Source organism: Alexandromys fortis, unplaced genomic scaffold, assembly GCF_014885135.2.
Source record: "Alexandromys fortis isolate MF-2015 unplaced genomic scaffold, M_Fortis_MF-2015_v1.1 scaffold_97, whole genome shotgun sequence".
In the NCBI taxonomy this organism is placed as follows: domain Eukaryota; kingdom Metazoa; phylum Chordata; class Mammalia; order Rodentia; family Cricetidae; genus Alexandromys; species Alexandromys fortis.
The window spans coordinates 769,844-795,605 of record NW_026067981.1 but is presented as its reverse complement, the minus strand read 5'-3'; the positions used below and the strand labels follow the sequence as shown (position 1 = coordinate 795,605).

General features: G+C 42.0%; 1 protein-coding gene across 5 annotated transcripts in view; it reads left to right on the top strand.

Annotated features, from left to right (window-relative positions):
* The window catches only part of Dnm3 (dynamin 3), a 474,394-nt gene that overhangs the window by 210,589 nt on the left and 238,043 nt on the right, over positions 1–25,762 (top strand). The window lies entirely within an intron of this gene.

The following is a 25,762-nucleotide window of genomic DNA, read 5'->3' as shown; positions in this document are numbered from 1 at the left end:
TTTTTTGTAAAATTATGTGGGGGAAGTTTGCAGGAGGATGAAACAAGAGGATTGTCTCAAGTTCAAGTCCAACCTGAGCTACATAGTGAGATCCAGTCCAAAGGGATGCAGAATGAATCAAATAGGGAATCTCTACAGGGTGATTACGAGAGTCTGAACTATATGCGTAAGGATGCTTCCACAGCCGAGTAGAAGATACACACATACCCCAGAAAGAGAACAATCCTTGCTTCCAGAAGGCATGTGCTACTTGGAACATTTAGATGAAGATGTATGAAGTATAATTAGTCAAATAATTATTGAAGTTATAGGATGAGGAAAATGAAGTATTTGAAAAATTAGAAGTCAAAACAAATTATTCCAATGCCCACAATGTCTAGATTGCGGCTTCATGTGGTGTGGGTTTACCTATAAAGGTTTTCTCCCTGGTTGGTGGTGATTGTATGCCTTTAATTCCAACATTTGGGAGGCAGAGGCAGGTGGGTCTCTGATTTTGATGCTAATCTGGTCTTCATAGTGAGTTTCAGGACAGCCAGAGGTATACAGAGAAACCCTGACTCAAAAAAAAAAAAAAGTTTACACAGGTCAGAAGCTACAGCAAGGAAATGCAATGGTTTGATGGCACAGGTACCTACTTTATATAAGATCTGAGAGGAAGCCTGGAATTGCATTGCTCTCAATTAGAGAAGCTCTAAATGCTAAGATCATGACTGTGTTTCTGCGACTTCACTTTTGCCAAGAACATCAAATCCCGCACATTATAGAGGTTTTGTAACCCAAGATAACAGAATTAGGAGCATGTTGGAAAATAGTACTTGGGGTCACTCAAGTCTTGAAATCCAGAATTATTTTATTTCTAAAGCTTTAGAAAAACAGTACATATACTGTGGCGTGCAGGATACAATATTCTTGTGGGATCAGAGGGAGCACTGTGTCAACCAGCGTAACCTATTTGTGTAGTGAAACAAGTTAGTAGGCACAGCAGGGAGACCAAATGGAAGTAGCACATCCACTTGTTTCAGGACAGATTTTGCTGTCAACTAAAAGAAATAATCTCAGTTTGCAACTCTTAGTTTATGTCTTACTTTCCAGAATCAAATTCAGGCATTTACAACAAAAGAGCATATTTCTCAGAGGACCTTTTATAGTTGTCTGCTTAGCAGAAGTACACTATCACAACGTAAAGTTGTTTTATTTATGAATCTAGGTATTTGATGCCTGCTTGGATTTGTATAAAATTAGCTTTGCCTATGAAAAGATGCAGAGCCAGGGCCTTTAGATCCCACCCTTCCAACTGCTACTACGTGTACGATAAAGCTGAAAGGTCCCACGGTGTCTCTCAAGCGGTAATGTCCATTCTGCTATCCTCTCGGGGCTGCAGGGTATGAGGTAAAAACGACACAACAGAAACAACACAAAGTCAGTCCTACCCCACTCGTTTTTATTACCTTGAAATTTTAGTCGACTTACAAATCGATGCCAACATGTAAGCACAAAAAATTTATAATCATGTAATTTACATAAAGTTGAGTTTTGTACAATTTCAATGGAAGCTTCAGCTGTCTCTGTGCTCATCAGATGTGTATTTAAAATCTAAATATGCCAAAGCCTGTGGCAATGCTTAGAGCAGTAAGATGGACTCAGGGTCCAGTTGGGGATGTTGGTACGTAAGCAGTATATGCTCTACTAAATTCTATAGACTTCTGCTCACTCAAGTCTTACTGAAACATCACTTCTGCAAGAGGCTAGCCTTTCCATGTCCCGTATGTCTGATTACACTTCCTCCTCTGAGTCTCACATTATCTCATTTTGTTGTTCACATTTTTCTTATGGCATTTTCTCTACTGCCATGAGGCTCAGAGTTCCATCAGAGTATTGTCGTTTCCCGAGGGCAGACACGGAAGTCACAGGAACATTTTGGAAGCATCCTGCTGCTTGTGGGATGGAGGGAGACCGTGAAGGGGAGGCAAGATGGAGAGCGGAGACTAGTCAGGTGTTCCGGATAAGAAATTATAGATAGTTCTGAGTTAGTGGCAATGCTGATAAATTCAAGAATTTGATGAGACAGAAAGAATTTCAGAAGCCTGTGATGAATTGGAGGCCAGGACAAGAGCTCGAGACTCCTTTGCTCTCAGCCTTCTGATTTGGGCACAGGAAAGGACCATAGAGGGTTAGATATGGATTCAGACTCAAAGCAGGATGGCCATTGAATGTACGTCTGGATTCACATTGTTGGAAGCCAGAGCGAACACATCACGGGAGATTGGATGAATGTGTCTCTGAGAAGAGACAAAGAGCATCTTCAAAGTACAGGAGAGCCCTTGGCATATTTCCAAAAGGGAAGGGATAACAACTGGTTCTTATATCAGGGAAGTCTAGAGAATAGTGTCAAAGAGTGTGCAAGTACAGATGCAGGAACTAATAGTGTTTTTGAAGAAACGTGTTAAAAATGCAAATATCGGTATAAGGAAGCATACAGAGACAGACAAATATTCAAATCATCTTTAGGCGTGAATTGCCCTTCTAGGCTTATGACTGAGCAGACTCACTGACAAAGGGAAGATAAGGAAGATAAGTTAGACGGGGTGAGAAAAGAAGGTAGGAGTTGTTTGTGCTTTTTGGGGACATCGTTATGACTTGGGATTCGGGAGTCATGTAGCACAGAGGGATGTGTTTTAGAGTTGTCGCTATTTAAAGTCGTTATCAAAGTCATGGGAGAGATGAGATTAGCTCCAAAGGGTGACAACATTGAAAGAAATATAAGGTTCATAGGGTGACAAATAAAAGATTGGAATTCACGGGTAACTGAAAAGAAGATCAAGAGGTGATAAGAAAGGTTGGACAACCTAGAGAGGAGCAGAATGAACGACAACATAAGGAGAAGGGCTACAGGAAGACTCCATCCTCAGCTAAGGAGCTGGCAATCACAGTAGCCTGGTTCTTCTCATGGAGAGAACATGCCAAGGAAGAATAGTCAGTTGCAGTGGATGCTTGGGGGATTTCAGGAAGCTTAGGGGAAGTTGTTAGGTGATAGGGAGTGCCAGGCACCATCTGAGACCTAGTGATAACAGCAACCCTATGGTCTTAAAGACAGTTCTTCTAGTCTATAGCTGGAAGCTGTCATAAAGCTGAAGATATATAAAACTGAACCTGTTCTGAGCTGAGATTCCTCCATAGTCAACATAGAAGGTCAAGAGGAAAACTGCATTGCAGTTTTGCAGAGAGAGAAGTACAACTTAATGTGAGTGGCTTGAACTGTGCATAAACCAGGAGACATCAACAAGTAGCAAACAACCCCAGCATCTTGATAACTCAATACAATTAAAGCCTGATTCAGTGTGCTGTGACAGCTCCACGAAGTCGGGAAGATGGCTGTCCCACTCTCAAGGTGAAGACTTTGTCACTGTGACAAGATGCTCGAGAGAAACAACTTACGGAAGCAAGTAGGACTTGGACTCATAGTTTCAGTCCATGCTGTACTGGATTCTTTGTTTTTCACCATCCTGATCCAGAGCATCGTGGTGGAGAGAGGGCAGAGTAAGGCTGAGTTGCTCACCTTGAGGCGGCCAGGAAGCTGAGATTGAGGAACGGACGGACAGATAGAGGATACACCTTTCCAAGAGCATCAGTTGTACATATCCAGTTACCTTTACTTGCTATAGTTAAAAAATTATTAATTCCTTGTTACACATTAATCTATCAGCTCGTCAGAACTTTCAGGTCTAGTGGTTTCCTGAAAACTGATCAGCTGGCAATCAGGCCTTGATCCTAGAAGTCCCGAGGGACATTTCATATTGAAACTATACCATGGCCAGATTTGAGAGACTTCTCATTTTTTTCCATCAAATGGAAAAGGGATAGAAGTCTGAGTGAAGGAGGTTTTAATGACATGTGGCTTCATATTCTACTAACCAGGGCACGGCACAATCATTTGGATTCACCAAATGACAAGGAAAACAGGAAGGTATATCTGAGGTTGTGCTGAGGGGAAAAAAAAAAAGATGATGTTGACAAAAAATTGAAAGGAAATTGACCAGCTGGGATACTGGAGGTGTCTCTGAAGTCAGAGAAAATGTGTCCTAGGGTTAAGGGGAAGCAGAAATGAGGTGTGGGATTGAAGTTACTGAACTGATGATGTCTTTGAACGTCACTTGAGAGCTGGGGGTCTCCTGATAAAGGAGTTGCAGGTGCTGGATGGTGAGTGTGTGAGATGCCAGGGACAGACATGGGCCTTGCTGGCCTTAAGATGTAGGTACCGAAACACAAATGATATGCAATTTTCTAGACTTTAATATGTCAGGGGGAAAGAGGAATGGTTGACATTTAAATGACTAATAATTCTGTAGGACAGAAAAGTCCCTGATGTGCTCATGGGCCCCAGACTGCACTCAGCTGCCACTGGGAGAATCCAAAGTGATTTTCCTGAGGTAGGAGGAGAGCCCATGCTTTCCTGGGCCACATGTGGTACTTCAGAGGCTCAGGCTCACTGCTTGTGTATTTTGTATTAGTGTGCTCACCACTACTCCAGCACAGTGATTGCCTGCTCCCTAGATGAAAGTGGAGTGTTTCATGCAGGTTTTTCTCATTTTACCCCCTTTAACCTGAGCCTTAGCTGATTTCCTGGTACTGATATTTACATAAGTTTGGATTCTTTCAGCTGTAGGTTTCAGGAAACTCAACTTAAAAGACTCTGGAAAAGCAAGCTTATTAACGTATATAATTGAAATGAGGGGATAGTAGAATTGTGGATTAATTCATGGCCCAGCCTGGCTCCTTCCATATTTTTTGGCTCCATTCTTTGGCTATTTGGCTCCAATGTGACAGCCATTATTGCTCAGGGTATTCCCTATCCAACAGCAGGAATGAAGAAGTTTCCAGGAAATAGACTCCTGATTCATGTGCTTATATCCAACCAACCCCTGGGGGCTAGATAACATGATATATTTATTGACCTAGGCTTGGATATGTGAGGACAAAGTTGGCTTCTCACCTGGTCACAGGGCCTGGAAGTGGCGATAGACCCACTTACCTGAAGCTCAGAGTTGTGGTCCAAAGAAGCTCCTTCAGCCATTCCAGGAAGTGCACCCGACCATGGGAGGGGCTTGCTGAGTGTTGTCTTCTGAACAATTCCATTCTGATTAGGAGTTGCTTGCCCGTGCTATCTTCTTAAAAGTCATAACAGTGGATAGTTCCTCCTTCTTAACATCTGTGACCAACTGATTAATTAAATTAATATTTTTTCCCAATCTATTATCAGAATTCTACCCCTTACTCTCCCAGTCCTTTAAAAATAATCCTATTGACCAGTACGAGGTTGAGAAGCAATGTTTTCTGACCACTCTTCAGCTACGAAAGTCACTGTGTAAGCAGGAGCACATTGGCCTCAGGCTTCTACTCTGAAGTGAATAGCAATAGTAGCTGCTTCCTAGGTTGTTGTAAATATTAAATGAGATGCTAGTAGGTAATAAACCTAGGAATAGTTGTGTGTATATGTGCACATGTGTACATATGTGTGTGTGTGCGCACGCGTGTGTGTGTGTTAGCTTGTTAATCTCCCCTCCCTGAGATCGGCACCCCTCTTACTTTATTACCAGGAAGGAAGTTGAGGCATGCTGAAACAGAGGTACATGCTGGATCATACAGAATATCAATGAAGTCTCTAGGATTCAGATCCAGGTCATTTGACTGTAAGCTTGCTCTTTAAGAAAAAAGAATGTTTAACCCCAGCACTGGGGAGGCAGAAGCAGTCAGATCTCTGAATTCGAGGCCAGCCTGGCCTGGTCTACAAAATAAGTTCCATGAAGCCAGGGTTACTCAGAGAAACACTGCCTCAAAGGAAAAAAAAAGAGCTGAGCGGTACTGGCACACACCTTTAAAAAGGAGCACACTCAGGAGGTAGAGGCAGGCAGATTTCTGTGAGTTCAAGGCCAGCCTGGTCTACTAGTACCAGGACAAACTCCAGAGCTATAAAGAAACCCTGTTTCGAAAAACCAAAAAATAAAAAAAGAAAAGAAATTTAATTTTTTATTACCTATATTTATAAATTTACATGAAAGAACTTAAAAGTTTATTAATGGCATAGAAGTTACATGTTACATTACTTATAATTAAATATAAATAATATAATTGAAGTAAGATATACTGTATTATCCGTGAAGACATGAAATAAAATATTGCTAACTTTCATGTAATACTGTAATTAATATTTTGAGAATTGCATACAATACATTTAGATCATATTTACTCCCTCCCTCAACTCCTCCTAGATTCAAGCCCATTTTTCTCCCCACCTAACATTGAGTTCTCTTCTCTGTTTTTTTCTAAAACCCATGGGCTCCAATTTGCATGGCCTAACTACTCTCAGGAATGGAACCTGTCCTATAGTGGTGTCATCCTACTAGGGATTTCCCAGTAGCGACAAGTAACCATGGCTCCACAGCTCCTTGAAGGACATGGTGCCCAGCTCCTCCTTCCCCCTTCCCGCTGTGACTGTCCTTGTTCAGCTTCACCTTGGGCAGATCTTGTGCACACTGCCAAAATTGCTGTGAGTTCATAGCGCAACTGTCCTGCGGTGTCCAGAAGATGCTGTTTTTCCTTGAAGTCATCCACTACCTCTGGCTCTTAGACTCCTTCCTGCCCCGCTTCCCAGAAGATCCCTGAGTCCTGGTGTAATGTGTCATGAATGTCCCGTTTTTAACTCTCTAGTTTCTTATTCACTGCACATTGACCAGTTGCTGTTTTCTGTGTTAGCTGCCATCCATCAGATGCACTGATCTACGGGTGTAATATTATCATTGATAGCTGAGCCGTATTGGTAGGGTCTCCCCTAGGGCCCACGACCTAACTAGTCATAGTTTCTTGGTACTATTAACAGTGTCAAGTATGGGCTTAGGCAACACTCCTTACAAGCAATCAGAAAGTGGATGGTTACTCTCATAACCTACAATCATGCCACCATTGTCTCAGTAGACACATCTTGTCAGGCCAGTCATTACTGTGGCTCACAGAGTTCACAGCTGGGTGAGAATGGCGATTTCTTTCCTGGTAGTGTGCGTACAACACCTTCTAATCCCGTGAAAGGTAGCCAGTAGAGGTGATGTCCCGAGGTCAGTACCTCCTCGATTTCTCCCTGTTTTGCCACCCAAGTATATAGTGTTTCCAGGAGCCGGGTCTTGCCATGAAATTATGGAGGATAACCAAGAGCATTGGCAATATTCTATAATATTTGGGGCAATCTATGGGATCCTTTGACTAACAGCTCAAAAACAGATAACTCATCTCTGGTGCTGGGATTATTTGCTAGTATGGGGCGTATTGTTGGGATATTGATCTCCTTCCTGTAATAGGTGAGTCTATTTAACGTCTTTTTATATAAGTGTATGTGTGTATATTTAGGACACGTGTACAGTAGTAGGTTTATATATGGCTTCCTTTTAAAGAAGGCCTTTAGTGTCCGTCGCTTCTCCCCATGTTCCCCATTTATCCTGCCCTCCCGTCCCCACCCCATCTGATTCTTTTTCGTGCATTATTCTCCCTTCCCTCTTTACATCATTCTATTCCATATGCCCCTCCCTTGAACCACCCGCTCTTCCCCCACGGCCCCTTGATAGTCTCTTAACCTTTCTGAGTATTCCAATCAAACACACATATTTAAAGCTGAAAAGGCGACATCCATACATGAGAGATGACATGCGACATTTGTCTTCCTAGGTCTGGGTCACCTTGCTCTAAATGACGGTTTCTAGCCCCATCCAATTACCTCCAAACTTCATAATTTCATTTTCCTTAACAGCAGATTAATGTTCCTCTGTGTAAATGTACCACCTTTTCATCATATATTCCGCAAGTAATGGGCATCTAGGCTTAGCTGTTGAGCATAGAGCAGCAACAGACATGTAGGAACAAGTGATTATAGGCCTCCTGCTAATCACAGTCGTCCACTGCTTCCAATAGTTTAGACATTGCAGCAAGAACCACGCTTCACAGTCTCAGCTACTGCATATCACCATTTATATTCATTTTGTTTCTAATACTCTTCTTATAGTAATGCTCCTATATATTCAGTAGTCCCGAAAACAATGAATTTAAGAAAGATGTAAGTCAATATTTATCTCTAAACTCTACAATTTATTCCAATAATTCCTTATAAAGTATAGGAGCCAGCTGTACCTTATAAGATAAGAAAATAATTACTTATTAAGAACAGAGAATGAATACTATGAGGTCACACTCATCTACAGGTGAGGAGTGTTTGATTCCTAGTGTGGTAAATGCCTGAATGGTTCAAAAATTTCCTGAAACTTAGATATTATCTATCTATCTATCTATCTATCTATCTATCTATCTATCTATCTATCTTTCTTTCTTTCTTTCTTTCTTTCTTTCTTTCTTTCTTTCTTCCTTCCTTCCTTCCTTTCTTTCTTTCTATCTATCTGTCTATGAATCGTCTATCTATCTATCTATCTATCTATCTATCTATCTATCTATCTTTCTATCTATCTGTCTATGAATCATCTATCTATCTATCTATCTATCTATCTATCTATCTATCTATCATCTATCTATCTATCTATCTATCTATCCATCTTCTACTAAATAAGCCATTTTTATTAATCATGATTTTAGGACCCGAACATTCTTCTGCATCAATAGCGACTTCTTAAGATCTTCCCGCTTGTGGCCCTCAAGTGTTTATGGACCCTGGGATTATATCGGTGTTTGATCCCAGAGAAGTGAGTCCTTGTTGTAAGGAAAGCTTGTTTAACCTTGACTTCAGATCTCAGAGAAGCTTCTGCTTTATGCCAACTCAGCCAGCAGCATGGTGAAGAAGCTCCCCGCTGCTGCTGATCTCTTTCTGATTGGCCTATCTCAGGCCCAAGGCAAAGTCTTGTTCACCTCACACACCCCCATCCCTTACTCTTCCTATGCCATCCCTCAGGAGTGCCTGTGGTCCCCTTTCTGGTCCTCCCAGGGCTCACTGCAGTTTCATTGTGTTTGGATGGTTGTACTTCCTTCCTCACTATCATGAAGGAGGCTTTGGCAAGGTTTTCCCTTGCATGGTTGCCGTGCTTCCCAAACTGCCGCACCCTCAATAGACCAACAGCAACACACTTAGGAAGGTTGAAGCCCTGGCTCTGAATAAGCACACGTCATATAAGTTTTGATAGTCTGATGGGGAGGATAATATATTCCTGTTTCAATTTGTGTTTCACTTACTGGTGGTTATGGAGCAGCTTTCCATGTTTGTGTTTGGAACAGATGTTGGATCTTCTGGGTTTTGAAAGATCTGGTGTGTCCGTTATCTTTCGGAGGGACACTCTGTGCCATTTTCATATTGACTTTTAAGTTCTTTTTAAAAAAATAATTTGGGTATTTTTCTCTTTTTTACTTTTAAATTTTGGTATTTTTATGTGTTATAAATAGAGGAAGCATTTTTCTACCTCTTAGTTTTTAAATTGTTTATTGTAAAATAAAAGTATTAATCTTGCTTAGACAATTTAAGAAATATATACTTGTCTTGCTGTTTTTTTTCCACAGTAGTTTTCTGGATTTGTACTTAGGTGTATGGAAAACATTTTGTGGCTGGGTCACATGCTTCTGCCTTCGAAAAGTGTGAGAAGTGTGTCACCTTACTGACAATGAGTATTCTCTGCGGTGTGAACTATTCTTGCCTTTCCTTATGTTTCCTGAAATTAATATTTTTACTTTATAACTTAATTTTTATATTCTATTTTTGACCTTTTGTATTGATCTTTTGTTATACTTATTAACAATTTTCTTTTACTGACTTTTATTTTTTTAACTTTTGTAATGTTTTGGGAAAGATTTTTCAATTAGAGTGATATCTCCTACTCTTTTTCTTTTAAAAATTTATAAAAGGTATAATATTTGCACTTGTAGCATAGTAAAATATCCATGAGGCACAGCCTGAGATTCAAACAGATGTGCACAGTGTGCGATGATTGTATGTGTGTAGCTGGCAATGTGCCTTCATAGCGGCTTCATTTCTTTATGTAGAAATCATTCAGAAATCCTCTTTTGAAATACTTGATTTCGACCACACCTCTCCTCTGATGCTGGAAAACACTTGGAGTTGTATCTCCCATCTCCCCCGCTCTGTGTCACTGAGCTGTCTCTCACTTCCCTCACACTCTCTGTGCGCTGGCTGCTTCTATGCCGCTCCTTCTTTGGAATCTAGTTTTGTATTGTTCTTTTTCTCTCAACTCTTCCATAGTATTTATATTTAGAAAGGAGACTTCCACCCCAAGATCAATAAAATTTATTCACCTGGATGCTCATAGCATTTAAAAATATTATTTTATCAATTAATCATGATATATAATATTATTTAATTCTATTAATAAATTAATATAAACACATATTAATATTTATATTGAATGCTTATAGCACTTAAAAATTATTTAAAACAAATTTTGGCTTTAAATATATTTTGGTCTTTTTCTTCCCCTCCCCAAAGTCCATGACTTCGTTCTTGGTAACTGTCTCTGGAGTCCATTTGGAAGGTCCCATCACGGCCCATGGTACAAAGTGGGCACAATGTACAAAGAAGAACATGAAGGCTATGAGCGTGGGTTCTGCAGCCTGACTCCCAGGCTTCAGCACATGGCTCTGCCCCTCACTGGCCACAGGTGCCACTAAGCATCGTTATTTTTCTGTTTCCTCTTTTGCTCCAGGGACACGATAAATGAATCTATCTCTAAGAGGCTGTTGCAAAGGGGATATGGTTGTGGCCTCTAACTCAGTTTCTTCTGTAATTTATCACTTGATTCTAAGTGAGTAAATGTTCGTGTGTAATAGAATGAATGGTCTATGTTATTACCACTGGTTTGTGATTATCTTGTTCATATAATGATTTCATCTGTGATAGTGCAATGATTAGAACACACACTGGCCTGGAACTTGCTTTGTAGCCTAGGCTGCTGTTGGGGTTCCTTTTGCTTAAACCTTTCGAGCCCTGGGATGACAGTTTGTGTCCCCACAGCTAACTTGAACTCACACTTCTTAAACACTTGCTCTGCGGCTAGCCATTGCCCGGCAATGCAGTTTATCAGCCACCCTGAAGCTGGGGCCATCATTTTTTTTGTTTTTGTTTTTGTTTTATGATATTTGGGAAAGTGCTACCCTTGGCAGTACGGCAGCAAAGTGGCAGAATAATTCTGCCTCATCGTCAGTCGAGGACGAGCCTTTTGACTGGACTCTCTGCTTAGGTTGTTCATTGTGTGCCTCCATCTGTATAGTGACACACTTTGTAATTCTTGCAGCTCCCTCTCTATTTTAATACATCGTAGCCATTCCCATTCATTATCATTCCTTTTCAAACATACTTTTTCCTTTTGTAAATTGTTCATTCTTTTAGTTGAAGATTAAAATCTTTTCATATTCCAGCTAGAACATTATTTTGATTGTGACTGGCTATTTGTAAATCTTATAAATTAACCCATGACAAATCTTCCTTCCAATCAGATAACTGTCTATTGCTGACAATATGTTCTAGTTTTCCATAACATAGGTTACTCACAGTTCTTCCTGAAAATACAATTATAAATGGAGTATTTGGAGTTCTGTTTTCTAATTATTTCTCCATGAAAAACATTGGATAAGGGCATTCTATATTAGTAGGATTTATATATTCCCTATAGCCTTTTCACATAATTTCAATTTTTAACACTTTGCATACTTGGGTCTTTGCTTTGATACACTATTCTTTTCAATATAACATACAACAGTGATGGATTTTATTAAGTGTTTTAGATTTTTAATGAAAGGGCTTTTAATCTATTAGTATTAATCTTGATGTTGGAGCTTGACTTTAAAATGTATGTGAGGAAGATGCAGGCATTCGTCCATGCTTGGGAGTCTTCACCAGAAATGGTGTTTGAGCTCCATTCATATCATGTTTTTCCACACTGAGCAAAACCCTGTGGCCTCATCTACTAATATTCTGACCATGTAGCTATATTTTTCTGACATAAGTCCTCTGGCTACTGAGACAAAGCAAACATTTAGAAACTGAATTCATTCTCTTAGTATTCAAATTCAGATCGGTTGAAATAAAATAGTCATCTGCAGAAAAGAATGAATATGTAATAGCATTCAAATTCTTACAGAAAGGGAGATTCCCAGCAACTAAGAACTTCAAATTGTAGTTTGGTAGACGGGACAGAGCTGGTTGGTGTGTTGTGTGGGAAGGGAGTAGTGGCTATTCCTGCTGTACAAAGACGGAAGCTCTCAGGCTCTTCGCTGGTGAGAGGAGAAGGAAGCCAGGCAACTTTCAGCTGTTGGCCGGCTGGCAGCCACCAGCTCGTGGGCTAAGAATACTTCCCAGCAATGCCAACTTCATAATTATTAGAGGACCCCAGTCCTTTCAATGCAGTAATTTAAGGGATTAGAATAAGACAAACTGTCAAGCATCATTAACTATAAAGAAGCCCTGGGATACTTTTTAGTGTTGACATCCATGTTCTGTACCAGAATGTCTCCTGGGCAGAGGCCCGGCTCATTATGACTGTGAAAACGAAAGTCAGCAGAAACTGAGGCATTCTTGTCCGTGTTTTCATTCTTGATCATTGTTTCCCATATTGAAATCAAATCCACCGATTGTAAATATTTCCCAAATTCTCCATGACTGAGGCAGATTGCACTTTCTGTCCCTAGAGCATGGGTTTTTCTCATCTGGTACAATAGCATCGTTGACCCCTTTCCTGCATTAGAATGTTTAACTCAGAAGCATCAACAGAGGCATTTTTAGTTCAGTCCTTAATTTATTTCAATTAGAGAATCTTGCAACACTCATTCATAGAAAAGGACATTCATGCAAAAACCACAGTAGTCAGGCAGGGGAGTACATCTTGTTTAGCCTTGGGCCCCCAGTCTAGCTTCACTGGGGTGTCACAGTCCTGAGGAGTCTCTGTTCAGATGTTACAACTCTGAGGAGTCTTTGTCCAGGTACCTAAATATCAATACATTAATGTCAATTCGTATGAACTGTTGTAAACATTTTTAAATCTTGTTTTCTAGTTCAAGAACCCTAATAGAAGACAATGTCTTATAGATTCCTTCATATGGTAGCTCCGTGGATCTGTCTCAAGTTCCATGTGCAGTAAGCCCTCCACCTTTTCATGAAGCCTCTCCTCCCCTTCCCCCCAAATGTTTGCAATGAACTAGTCCGTCGTGGTTTCTGTGGAATCGTATTTCTTTTTTGGGGGGAGGGAATCGTGTGTGGTGCAGCGAGACTGTGACCTCCCTGGAGTCATCTGAGTAGCTCAAGAGTTAATGCTTCTCTGAGATTGAAGTCTAGAAAGACCAAAGTGGCTTTATTTGCCAAACAGTATGCATTTTTAAATTATGAACGTTTAGAAAAGAAGTATAACTTATAGATGATCTTTTGAACAAAATGTAACTATGTAGAGCTTCAGTTAAATGAGGGAATGAAATGCTCAGCCTCAAAATTACCATGCGATTTCTTTGATTCGGAAACCAATCCCGCTCCACTCCCGTGGGATTCCGCCAGGCTAACCTCCCCAGGATGAATGTTCCCCATTCAGGAAATGAGCGCCCAGAGTTCATAATCACATCTTGGTTCCTTAAAGCCCAGCACCAAACTCCCTCTTTCCTAAGTAATTGGCTGAAAGTTTTGTCTTCCATTCTGGTGAAGTTATTTACACAGAGCCTGTGATGGATGGCCCCTATGGGCACGTTACTAGATCGGCTGCCACTGAGATTTCTTGGACAGATGGAGCACAGCCTTGGAAACGGTGCACAGAAATACAAATAAAGACTAGCCCAAGCAAGACAGATAATAATAGTATTTGTTACAATTGAAGTTATTTTTAGTGGCCCCTGATTATTCTTTGTTTATCAGACAATATGCATTCTTTAAGCTCTGGGTCTCTAATGATATTTTTTTGTGGAGAAGAACTAAAATATTGGGTTAGTAATAGGCTGTTTTATTATTCCCTTTGCTATTCTACTAAAAACCGACTTTCTTGATTAAAGTGAGGAATTTTTAGTGGACAGTTATATTTGGTAACTTTTTCTCCCTTCAGAAACTTTTCCTTTTCCAGCACTCTGGCCTTCCTGTTGACCTGTTTGAGAAGTGGAGGAGGGGAAGGGGAAAAGCAGGATTTGTTTTTGAGAACCCAACCATCTCTAAATGGCTTCCTCTTGTTTGGTCCATCCACTTGTGCGTTTTCGTTTTCAGAAGTCTGGCGGCGGGGTCCATGTCCTGGAGGAAGGAACCATGTCATCACTTGCTCATCCTGTGCACACAGCCCGGCCATGCTGAGTATCAGCTCCTATCACTTCTGGCATTTCTTATGCTTCTTCTCTTCCTGGGGTTCATAATTCATGTCAGTGATTTCCGGTGCATGTGGAGTCGAGTTTTAGAAATATGAGACAATTTTAAAATTACAGATGCACAGTCCTGGCTGTTTGAGCCGACATCTGCAACTGGTTTAGGGGATTACCAACGGAGCTGCTCTGGATGACTGATATTTGCCAGGACCTCTCTGTTTCCCACAGAAATCAAAATGCCTGTTATTTCCAGGGGCTTCAGTTTCCAATAGAAATCACAATTTCATCTGCTACATACCTTATTAGGTTTCCTCATGGATTCCCTGGAGTTAGAGCCCAGTTTCAATTAGCTATGATTGTGGAGGTCAGGAAGAACATGGGTAATTAAAATGCAGAAGTAAGGAAAAGGCTGACTTGAACCAGAAGCCCCCACACTTGCCCTGAAACTCGGCGCTGAAATGGCAAACAAGGGAAACACTTGACCTGCTCTCCTGCTCTGTGTTCTGGTGTGAGTCTAGGTGAGAACACAGGCCTCTCGGCTTGTGACGGTTCCAAAACACTTACTATTTAGAATAAAGTCCAAATTCTGATATCCTGCCCTTTTCTTTGCCCTGCCAATCCAGGTTCTATGCTCTGAAAGTACTGGTCTTTGGGCAGATTGGCCAAAGGCCTAGAGGCCAGTGGTTCTCAACCCATGGGTCACAACCCCATAGCTCTCACATATTAGATATCTTGTATATCAGATATTTACATTAGCATCATAACAGTAGCAAAATTACTGTTAGGAAGTAGCAATGAAAATCGTTTTATGGTTGTGGGTCACCACAACACGGGAACTATATTAAAGGGACACAGCATTATAAAGGTTGAGGACCAGTGCTCTAGGATCCCTTCTTCCTGGGATTTTTTTTCCATGTCTGTTCTGTCTGGAGCATCATTCTTTTCATTTCTGCTTGGATAGCACTTCTTCATTTCCTTCAACGTAAATAGCTTGTCTCTGAGAGTACTCTGATTTCTATACTGTCTGCAGTCTACTCTCCATGCTCTCAAAGGAACATGCTTTGCTCACCCTACTTTTATGTATTTAGTTATGAATGCCCATCTCCTGCAGTTACCCGTGGGCTCCGTTAGGTTAGGGACAGTTGTTGCTATTATATGTGTCTAGCATAAAACTCTCTCAAGTCAATGTGTAATAAATGTTGACTATATAGAAGAGAAAAAGTGCTTTCCATCTGGAGTTAAATGGCTAGCTATGTAAACCATCTATAAAATAATGGCTGTAATGTTCATATCCAGAAGAGAAACTCTCATGTCTACTTATGCTTTGCTAGTTTTGAATGGTCACGGAGGTCATAACAGTTGGCCCTTGACTATCATCCTTACACATAGTTCATCTGTAGCTTACCGATAGTCATTGTTTTAGTTTCCATCTACATATGTCAATGCAACTTTTATTTCATGCAGCTCTGAAAAGTAGTTCTGAAGGTAGTAAACTCCATATAGCATTATACGGGCATGCAGTTATGCTTGGTTAACAATTAGGATGGCTTCTATCTGAGCTCTGACAGATGTTATTGTCATCTTAATTCTCTAAGTTCTTCATTTATCTCCCTGAGTTCCTGGACAGCCTGACAAGACAATGTGTCTATTGTACATTTACAAATAGCCCTGAGTACTGAGATTCCCTCTGGCTTAGAACTGTTCTATCAATAATTGAGCAACTTGGGACTGGGGACGTAGCTCCCTTGGTAGAGTGCTTGTGTGCTTTTGGCCAATACACTCGGAGCTCCTTTAGAAGATGGGAGCCGAGAAAACCCAAATGCAAGTAAGCAAGAAGCAAGATATATGTGCAAAACTCAATAAGCACAATAAATATTCACAACAAATCTTCAGAGAGAAAAGAGCCACATGGGTCCTGAACTGCTTCCCCTGTCCATGACAATCATGCCAGAGGTGGGTTCCTTAATTTTTTTCTTAGATAGTTGCATTACCTAAAACTGTCCCATATAATTTTTGTGTGTACCCATCATTCTCTAGAATACTTTTTTTTTCAAATAATCACACTCATATCTATAGTTGTCTGAGCTTTATTCTTCTGACAGCCACACAGAGTCACATAGCATCATCCTCATTTTGGTGGGTAACGACAGTAGCTAATATGTGTTAAGAACTTATTATATAAAGTCTTACTCCAAGTACTTCTCCATTTATTTTTTTATTTCTCACAATAACTGAAAAGTCTGGTTGGCAATTGCTCTGTGATTGAGGTTATCTGAGACTTGCAGAAGTTAGGTGACTTGTCCAAGGTGACAGTTATAGTATGTGGTAAAACTTAGATTTGAACCCACAAACTCCCATGGATCACTTCATTGAGTTTTTGCAACAGTTCTTCAAGGGGACATACTATAATCATCTCTTTCTGTTCCCTGATTTTTTTTAAGTTGAAGATCAAATGTCTCTAGCCCATCTTGAAGCCCATCTTTCTAAAGATAAAATTTTAAGCTTCTTTATTAAAATTAACTGCCACAAAATGCCCAAAGTTTTTTTTTTTTAACAAATAATTGTCCAGTACTTCCTGGGCCACATTGAGTCCTTGGTGGATTATCTTCTGAGTGTCTGTGGTCACATTTGAATTTCCTGGCTGGTCTGTATCAGGCATCAGTATTTTGTGGGTCCTGCTGTTGGTAACTGACATGAAGTGAAGAGACAAAAGGTCTAGCCTTGCTGAGGAGTTCCAGTATTTGCTCATCTTCTTCATCTTTCCTTGGTTAAGGCTAAGCACAGCTCTGTGGGTGGACTGGCAATAATGCAGAGTAGTTCTTATTCTCATGACAGTTACAGTCCAGTGATGGTCAGGACAGCACAGGAACAGGAGACGGACAAGGAAAAGGGTGGCTACTGTAGTGATGGAAGATGGTCACTGAGACAGTGAAGTTGCAGGACACGTTGGGAAGAAGGAACAGAAGGGCCTCTTGGAAGAGGAGTACTGTAAGGCAGGTTCGCAGTGAGAAGACAGTCTGCAACCTGGGGAGGAAACACAATCCCACCAGAAGGTAAGGGCAAGGTCAGGAGAACACAAAACAAAAAAAAAACTAGCTTTATAGACACAGAAATGGCCGAGGTCGAGAAGCACAGCAGGTAAGGCGCAGAAAGAAATTAGCCCACGTCCTGTACCGTTTCTTTATTGAGTGTGGATAACCGGGGTAAATGATTGCTTCTTGCAGGTTTCATGCTCCCAGCAAAGATTCTTTTAGTACCAGAATTTCTAAGACTCTGCGTATTTATCTATCTGCCCTGCTCAGCAATATGGCCACATGTAAGCGAGATAGGATCCCCAGTCTTGCTCATGGGTGGGGTTCTTCTCTCTTTCATGCTCTCTTACTTGGTCCCCTCTGCTAACGCTGGCTGATTATGCCTCTCCACAGAGTAAGAGTAAGGAAACGTGTGGCGTTGAATGCTTTCTGCTTCCTCACTCGTCCTGGGAATAGATACTACTGTCTTCCTGAACAGAGGAGGAGATTGAGGCCGCTAGAGGATCTTGCCCTGAGTGATAGCGCCAGGTGGGGGAGGCCCACAGATCCGGTCTCAACATGGCATGGTTGGATTATGTTCAAGTGTTATGATACCTTGGAAGCCATGGACATGCTGGAGTCAGTCAAAGACTCCGTTTTACATCTTACTAACATTTGCTCACCTGTAGGCTAGACACTATAAAAAAATGTTACAAATGTTCTTGAGAAGTTAAAAATATTTGAGACATTAACAAAATAGTTATTAACAAAATGATTTTTATCCCCACCATATCGTCTAAAAATGAGAGAAACAAATGGTCACCCCAAGTGTTCACCTTGAGTTGGTGCGTGAACATATAAAACATGCTTGCCCCTGTAGCATTTAATCTCCAGCAGTGGCCAATGAGATCTAGATCCAGAGTTTGCTCTGGGAATAAAAAGAGCATTAGACAATGTTCCTTTACTCACAGGGCAGGGCGTACAGTTTTCAGGCGACCTCTCATTCATTGCACCCCCTTCATACCACATTCCCCTTAAATAAATCCCATCATGCTTGCTACTGATCGCTTCCCAGTCAGCCCATCGTTCAGCCTCACTTGAAGCATCCGCTTGTTTTCCTGTATCTCTTGCTGCACTTCTATGTCTCTGCACAGCAGCCAGAGAGCGATTTTCCTCATTGTGCGTTATGTGTGTGCTTACTTAATTTTAGTTATGTGCACACACGCAGGCATGTAAGAGGCCTGAGGTCAGTTTCCGGTGCCATTCATTTCTTAGGCCCCCATCTACCCTGGTTGTTGACGCTTGCCTGGCACCCACTGAGTCGGCTAGGCTGGCTGACCCAGAAGCCTCAGGAATTTATTTGCCTGTGTCTACTTCCCCAGCATGGACTCACAAGTGTGTGCCTTTTCCACCTGGGCTCTAGGGCCTGACCTCAAGCCCTCATGCTTGAGTGACAAGCCCTTTGTAGACTGAACCATCTCCTCAGCTTCCAGAAGACACTGCAAAACAATCTGAGCCCATCGCTTCCCTGTTCACTCTCTTTAATGATTTCCATCTGGCTAAGTTATCTACTTAATTAGACCAAGAGTCATAGAGATAATAAAACCCGCCAAGACAGCTCAGTTATGTGGACTGTAATCTAATCAGTGGATTCTCCATGGATACATTCAAAATCAGAGAAGGTTATTGGAAGTTGGTCTAACTCCAGTCAGTGGATCCTAGTTGGAATAAAAATGGTTGATGGGGTGTGACTTTGAAGGGCACCTCTCACACATCTGTTCTGGCCTCTTCTTGCTTCTCAGCTCAGTCCACTGGGTGCTGTGAAGTAAGCATCCTCTCCCCCTTATGCTCCAGTGGCCATACTGGTTTGCCTTGCTGTAAGTCCACAGGCAAAGCACAAGAGAACCATGGACCGAACTCTTTATATACAAAGGGGAAGAGACCTGCGGATTGAAATCCCCCAAACCATAATCCAAAACAAGTCTTTCTTCCCTTATTCTGTTTCCTCAGGTATTTGTTAAGGTGACAAAACCACGAACAAGACCCAATACAACTTACCATCTTCTTGAGTAGTCTAGAAGTCTCCCAATGGTGCTGAAGTCTTACCTGTTTCCTCCTGATCCGGCCCACACCTACTGTTCTGATTCCGTTAGCTATTGTGTCTTCTCCCACTGATTATAATGCAGACAGTGGGCTTTATTGATGTTCCCACTTTAGGATATTGATACCTGTGATTTCCTCCTTATCCTCCCTCCCTCCTCCCACACTATTCACATAGTTTATTTGTTAAAATTCTTCAGCAGGAGCTGGACAGAACACCTGATATTCTTCCTGAGTACCCAGGTTCCAGCACCCACGTGGTAGCTTACAACTGCCTATAACCCCTGTTCTAGGGGATCTGACACCCCCGATGACCTCTGCAGACACCAAGCATACACAAGGCTCACATACATGAACTCACATACAAACAACAACAACAACAAAGATTTCTTCGACTTTCAGTTGAAACATGATTTCATGGTAGAAACTTCCAGACTAAGGGGGAAGCTCGTTTCCTCACACCAGCTATTGTGCTTCTTGGATGGCTCTGCTTCTTTTAGTACTTAAAATCTTTTACTTTTCTGAGTTCTAACCCTACTCCCCCCCCCCAACATGAGAACTAGGTTACAGGGCTTAGAAACACTGAGCAGATAATCACTTCTTAAAGTAATGATTTCAAAGTTCATCAGTTCAATGCATGGGTACATCTTCTGTCTGTAGCTGCTATCTTGACTTCATGGATCTTCACTTACTATTTGATTCTGTCGGTTGGCTATCAGTCTTCCAGACTGGAGTAATTGGTTTTAAATGTTTTACGCCATTTCCATTATCATTTTTATATAATAATGAGCATTGTATTCTTAGTGGGAGATGGGAGAGCTTTATAAGAGTTGTAGAATTTGTTTAGTTTAAATTGACAGTCTGAACATGCATTTCTAATATCAGGAGCACCTATGTGGTCCTGGCTTGAGCCCATCTACTGCTGCCACATCTCTGTCTGTTTTAGAGCATAGAGTGGCTCTGAAATTCCCTCAGTCTGTACAATACTCTTACATTCTTGGTGACCCCATGGGTACCATGTTTGCTCTGTATTTAAGCTATTGTGAAGCTAGGCCAGGAGGAAAGGATAAAAGATAGTTCGCAGGAAGGTGGCCTATCATTTTATCCCCTTATAGTTAGTAGCAGAGAACTCCTTAAAGAATGCTAAAAAAATGTCTAAGATAGGAGGCAAAGGGGGTGTTGGGAGGTAGTTCTCTTTCTCGTAGCATGCCATGATGGGAAGAAGTGGATCAGACACAGGCAGTGGTGGCATCACTCAGGGGAAGTTATAAACTGTACCCTGAGACAGTAGTTCTCAACCTACCTGCAGGTCGTGACTCCTGCGGGCTGCATATCAGATGTTTACATTATGATTTATAACAGTAGCAAAATTACAGCTAGGAAGTAGTAAAGAAATCAGCTTATGGTTGGAGGTCACCACAACGTGAGGAGGAACTGTTAGGAAGGTTAAGAGCCACAGCCTTAGGGCCTGGCTCTTATGTGGATGAAGCAGTCAAGCAGATAAAGATCACCTCTGTGGTTTTTCATAAAAATAAACACCTAGTCATGGAAAACGGTTGGCTTTTATGCTATTGATATTTTCGCAGCCTACACTGACACATTTCACAGGACAATCAGTCACCTAAAATGTGAGAAACCAAAGGTCTCTGATCTTACGATCTTACATTGAAAGAAATGAAAAACCAGAATTCCAGACTGGATTAACTGATGTGCTTCTCTCTGAGCACCAGTTCTTGTGATGAAGGGGACCATCATGAGTGTGTGGTATGTAGGATGGTATGGTTGCTAGAAACTAATGTCTGGATACAATGAGCATCTCCTAAGAGTTTTGTCTTCTTCAGAGGTACTGTGGGGTAAATATATTTTTGTAGCTGTACTGGCACCCTAGGCCTTGGGCTTTGTTGGCAAATTCCCATTACTTAATACTAATAAATTAAGGTCTGGCTTCCACTCGAATGACAGACAGCTAATCTTGTTCCTTGCCTGTAGGGACCACAATTTCCATGGAACTTATTTAAAACCCATAAATTGATCAAACCAGGTTGCATCAAACGCTTAACTAATTTTAAAAAGGGAAAAGGGGAGGGGATTAGGAGCTTTTATTTTTGCATCCAGAAGGTGCCAGGAAGGAACTGATTCATTGTTTACAATCACATTAGTGTGGTCAAACTTCAATTTCATCACCCTCTGCCTCCTTCCTTACCCCTCAGGGCCCGAAAACTTTTGCTGGTGTGGCTTGGTCAACATAAAAGCAGACTACATAGTTCTGACGTTGGATGCTTTTATATGAGTTCTATCCCATCCTCACTGCCACCAGAGACACTAAAGTCCTGCCTCAGAATCTGTGCTCCCTCTCAGCCGAAATTCAATGATAAAACCAGACACAGCAGGAGACTCCAGTACCCAGCCCTGTACCCTTAGCTCCAGTGACCCTTTGGATTGCTCAGGTTGATGCCCTACTGGGTTAAATGTTATCTCTTTGACAGCTTCTGTGTTACTCAAACCAATGAAAATGTTTACTTTTAATTTCACTTTCCCTCATGGTGGCATTAGACTTTTTGAACCTCTTTGTAAGGCATTCTCTTGTAGTGACTTTGGTGTGTGTGGGATTCTCTTTATTCTCTCACCCTTCCAGCCCCACCCCAACCCTGTACCCTGTTTTATCCTTTCTACCCAGCATGCTGCCTGTCCTTAAGGTGCGGACCAGGGGCATCTTGTTGTTCAGGTTCTCTTTTTACTTCCCCCTACAGCCACAGCTTCAGTTAGAGTCACAAACCAACGATTCACAAGTCTGTAGCACTGCTCTAGGCTACTTTGCAGCCGGGGGTCCATTTTGCACACTCCTGCAGGAACATGTCCAGACAGCACTCTTGAATCATCCCTTCTCCAAACCCGCATTCCTCTCCCTCTCTGTGGACGTGCCTCCCATGTCTGCACAGTTTCAAAGACCCAGACTCTGGGACTCATCCCCGACACCTCACTCTCTCTCATCTTGCATATCTAATTTATCATTGCCATACTAATTTTTCTTCCCAAACATTCCTCTGATCCGTCTACATCCCCGTACACCCCATTCCAGTGGGCCTGTCAAAGCTATCACTCTCTGCGTCTCGGGGCTCTGCAGCAGCCACCCCCTCGTCCCCCACTCTCCTTGCTTCTTTTCTCTAATCTCTTCACCAAACTGGAGCTGAAAACGGAGCTTTTATGTGAAGTAAATCCTACATGACTGCTTTGCTTTAAAAGCACCTCAAAAGATATGAAGCAAGGTTCTTCACACGAGTTGCAGAGCCAAGTGTGGCCTTCTTTGCAGGCTCATTGTGGGTGCAACTCTGTTTTGCTTAATGGCCATACTGTGTGCCACCCCAACCCCCATGTTCTCCCAACTCCCTTCAGTTTTAACCCGTGGTCTTAAAAATCTCAAGTATGCTTTTTCTAATACTCCATATGGTCACCATTCTTTTAATGTACCAGTGACAATTGTGTCTTTAATCAGGATGAGTCTTCGCTCAATGTCTAGTTCCTCAGGCACTGGGCCTGTTTTTCTATTCCATTGTTGTTATTTCAGCGTATTCGTGAGTTTGCCATGTACATTCTAACACATATTAGGTGCTAATGAGCTAATTATTAAATAATTTCCTCTCTTCTGAGTTTGTTTTTTCTCTTTTCTGGACTGTTTTTAGTAAAATGTCCATACTTACTCACTCAGGCCTTGCTAATTGGGAGGTATCCCTCCTCCTTTGTGTATGTGTAGTTTTGTCCTTGAATGTAGAGAAATAGATGCCAGACTTGGTTCCCATTCTGTTTTGTATCACGTGGAATCTCTTCCACATGGAGAGCGCAGCAACTTCAAAGGGCGCCGCTCTGCACATGGAAAAGATACACAGGGGGAAAACGTGAAAGAAAGTGGGGCCCTGATTTCCATCACGGTTAATATGCCAGATCTCAGGGAGATTTAGGTGAGTCAACTCTGAAAAAAAAAATCTTCAAACCAGTAGTGCTTGGGGCAGCAACGGTGCCTAGAGGAGCTCCTCAGTACAGTGAAAAAGGGAAGAAATTCTCCAGCAGAGACGCTATGAACCTAGGTAGCACAAAAGTTGAAGGAGCCCCAGAAGTGTGGAATTTACCCCCATGGCCTGAGAAACTCAGTAGGAACATCCGCTGCCTCTGTGGGACAGTGAACGGAGGGATGGAGGCACCCGAGCAGTTGTCCTAGGAGACTGGGGCAGTCCAGAACAAAGTGGAAGGGCTGTGTCCCTCACCCGATGAGTTCATCCCGTGAAACAGTGACTTGGGACTCTGTTTGCCAGTGTGCAATGGAAATTTATAGCAGGGCAGTGAAGCAGTGGTCAGCTTTTACAGGGAAGACACCATGGCTCGTCATTTTGGCAGCCAGAGATGTTCAGATAGAAAGGAGAGTTGGTGTGAACGTTCACGATTGGCTCCTTACTTGCAGCGCCTTGTGTTTGCACTGTATAATGTGTTTTCAGTCGATCCTGTTAGGTCTGTATCTAACATAGGTGAGCTGCTTTCATCCTGGGGATTTCCCAGTGGCTACCCAAACACCATTTCCTTTTATGTTGTGTGGTTGAGTTTATTTCCACCGTCCGGCTATTTTTAACCTACATCAGTTTTTCAACACCCTTTGTTCATTGTATATTAAAAAGAACTTCAAGACTAGGCCTGTCCTAATGAAGCAATAGCAGATGTCAGCTTAAGTTTTTAATATCATTCTTATTATTAGAAACCAGAGGGGCAATATAGGGAAACTGAGGAATAAAGAAATACAACTTTATATCTTACTTCCAATTTAGACTACAATGCAGTATAATAATGAAAATAAATGTATACACATTGCCCATATTGCTAGTAGGTGGTGATCTAAACCCTTATTATATATTAATTCATATGAGTCTCACAACAGCTTTATGCAAAGTATTATTTTTCTAGATTGCATTCAAAGCAAACACATGTTAAGTAAGGCCAATATCACCCAGGTAGTAATGATTGGAAATAGATGTTTTCCCAGACAGTTCTCTGCACTTTCAATGATGTCTAATTGTTTCTAGTTCTCGTTAGAATCCATACTGTAGCCAACTCCCTCATCTGGGCTGTGGGTTGAGGAATGGTCTCTGTGGTTGAACTAGCAGGGAAAGTTTCTTTCAGCGACATGTTAAAAATGGGCTTTTCCCAGCGAAGCAAAGTAGCACACAGGGCACGGGCCCTGCAAGGGAGGCCTCTTGGTTAGTAGCTGGTTAGTAGCTGGCTAGTAGCATGGGCTTGGCAGTCAGGAAGGAACCAGAACTCAGTCTCTTCCTTTGCCACATAAGGAAAATATTATCTCCCTCAGAAGCTCATTGTTTGGATTAAACGAGGCATCAGAGGACGTGTGGAGCAGTTAGCACAGTTCCTGGCACACGAGCCAATCCTGGCTGTTGTTACTGTCCTCGGGTTCCTAGAAACGGGGTTAAAGTTATACTCTGACTTCCTAGAAAGCCAAAGCCATGAAGGGACACCCAAATATACAAGTGTCACATAACCACGTCCTTCAGAGTGATGGCAGATGCTTCGGTTTTGAACTACAGGACATTTCCTCAAATGCTCGATGTTCTATTTTAAGTGGCACACATTTTACCTCAGGCTGTCCTTTTCCCCGCCTCTTTGCCTCAATTGTAAGGTTAGTCCATCAGACATTGAAACTTCTTTTTCATGGCAAGTCAGTGGCTGTTAGGACTTTTCTGGGCCAGGAGCCCCTAGTGTGCTCCTTGCTTCAAGGCCCCCTGCACAGTGTCTGTTTTATCTCTAGGTTCCCAGGAAACAGTGCCCAGGTAACTCTTAAGTGAGATATATCTTTGGAACTTTCCTCCCCTATTGGACTTGTCTCTCATAATGGCATTTTCTACAGAGGACAGGGCAAACGTGAGGAAGAGGATGGTGTGAGCCACACTTCCCTGTTCATCTTCTGGATTTGCCAGTGTGAGCAGTCACTGTACTCTTGCCGGGAGAGTAGGGGAGGAGATAGTTCTTCTACCCCGCAATCCTTAGCGGTCTTCCGACTGCTCCTCCCTTCTGCTTCCTTGGCTTTCACCACTCCTTCTGAGGGAAGAGGCCAAGAGTCGGCTAGTCGGCTAGTCGTCTCCACACCACTCCTGCTGCGGGAGGACCTTCCTCTCCTTCAGCCACTGGCCTCTGAAGTACTAGCCCACTGTGCTGCTGCGGGAGCGCCTTTCAGCCAATAGCTGCTGAGATACCAGCCCACTGGGGCGTGGTCTATTTATCTTAAAAAAGAGCGGGAAACCTCGGCTCGCTCTCTTGGTACTGGCCCTTGGTTCCGGCTCCTG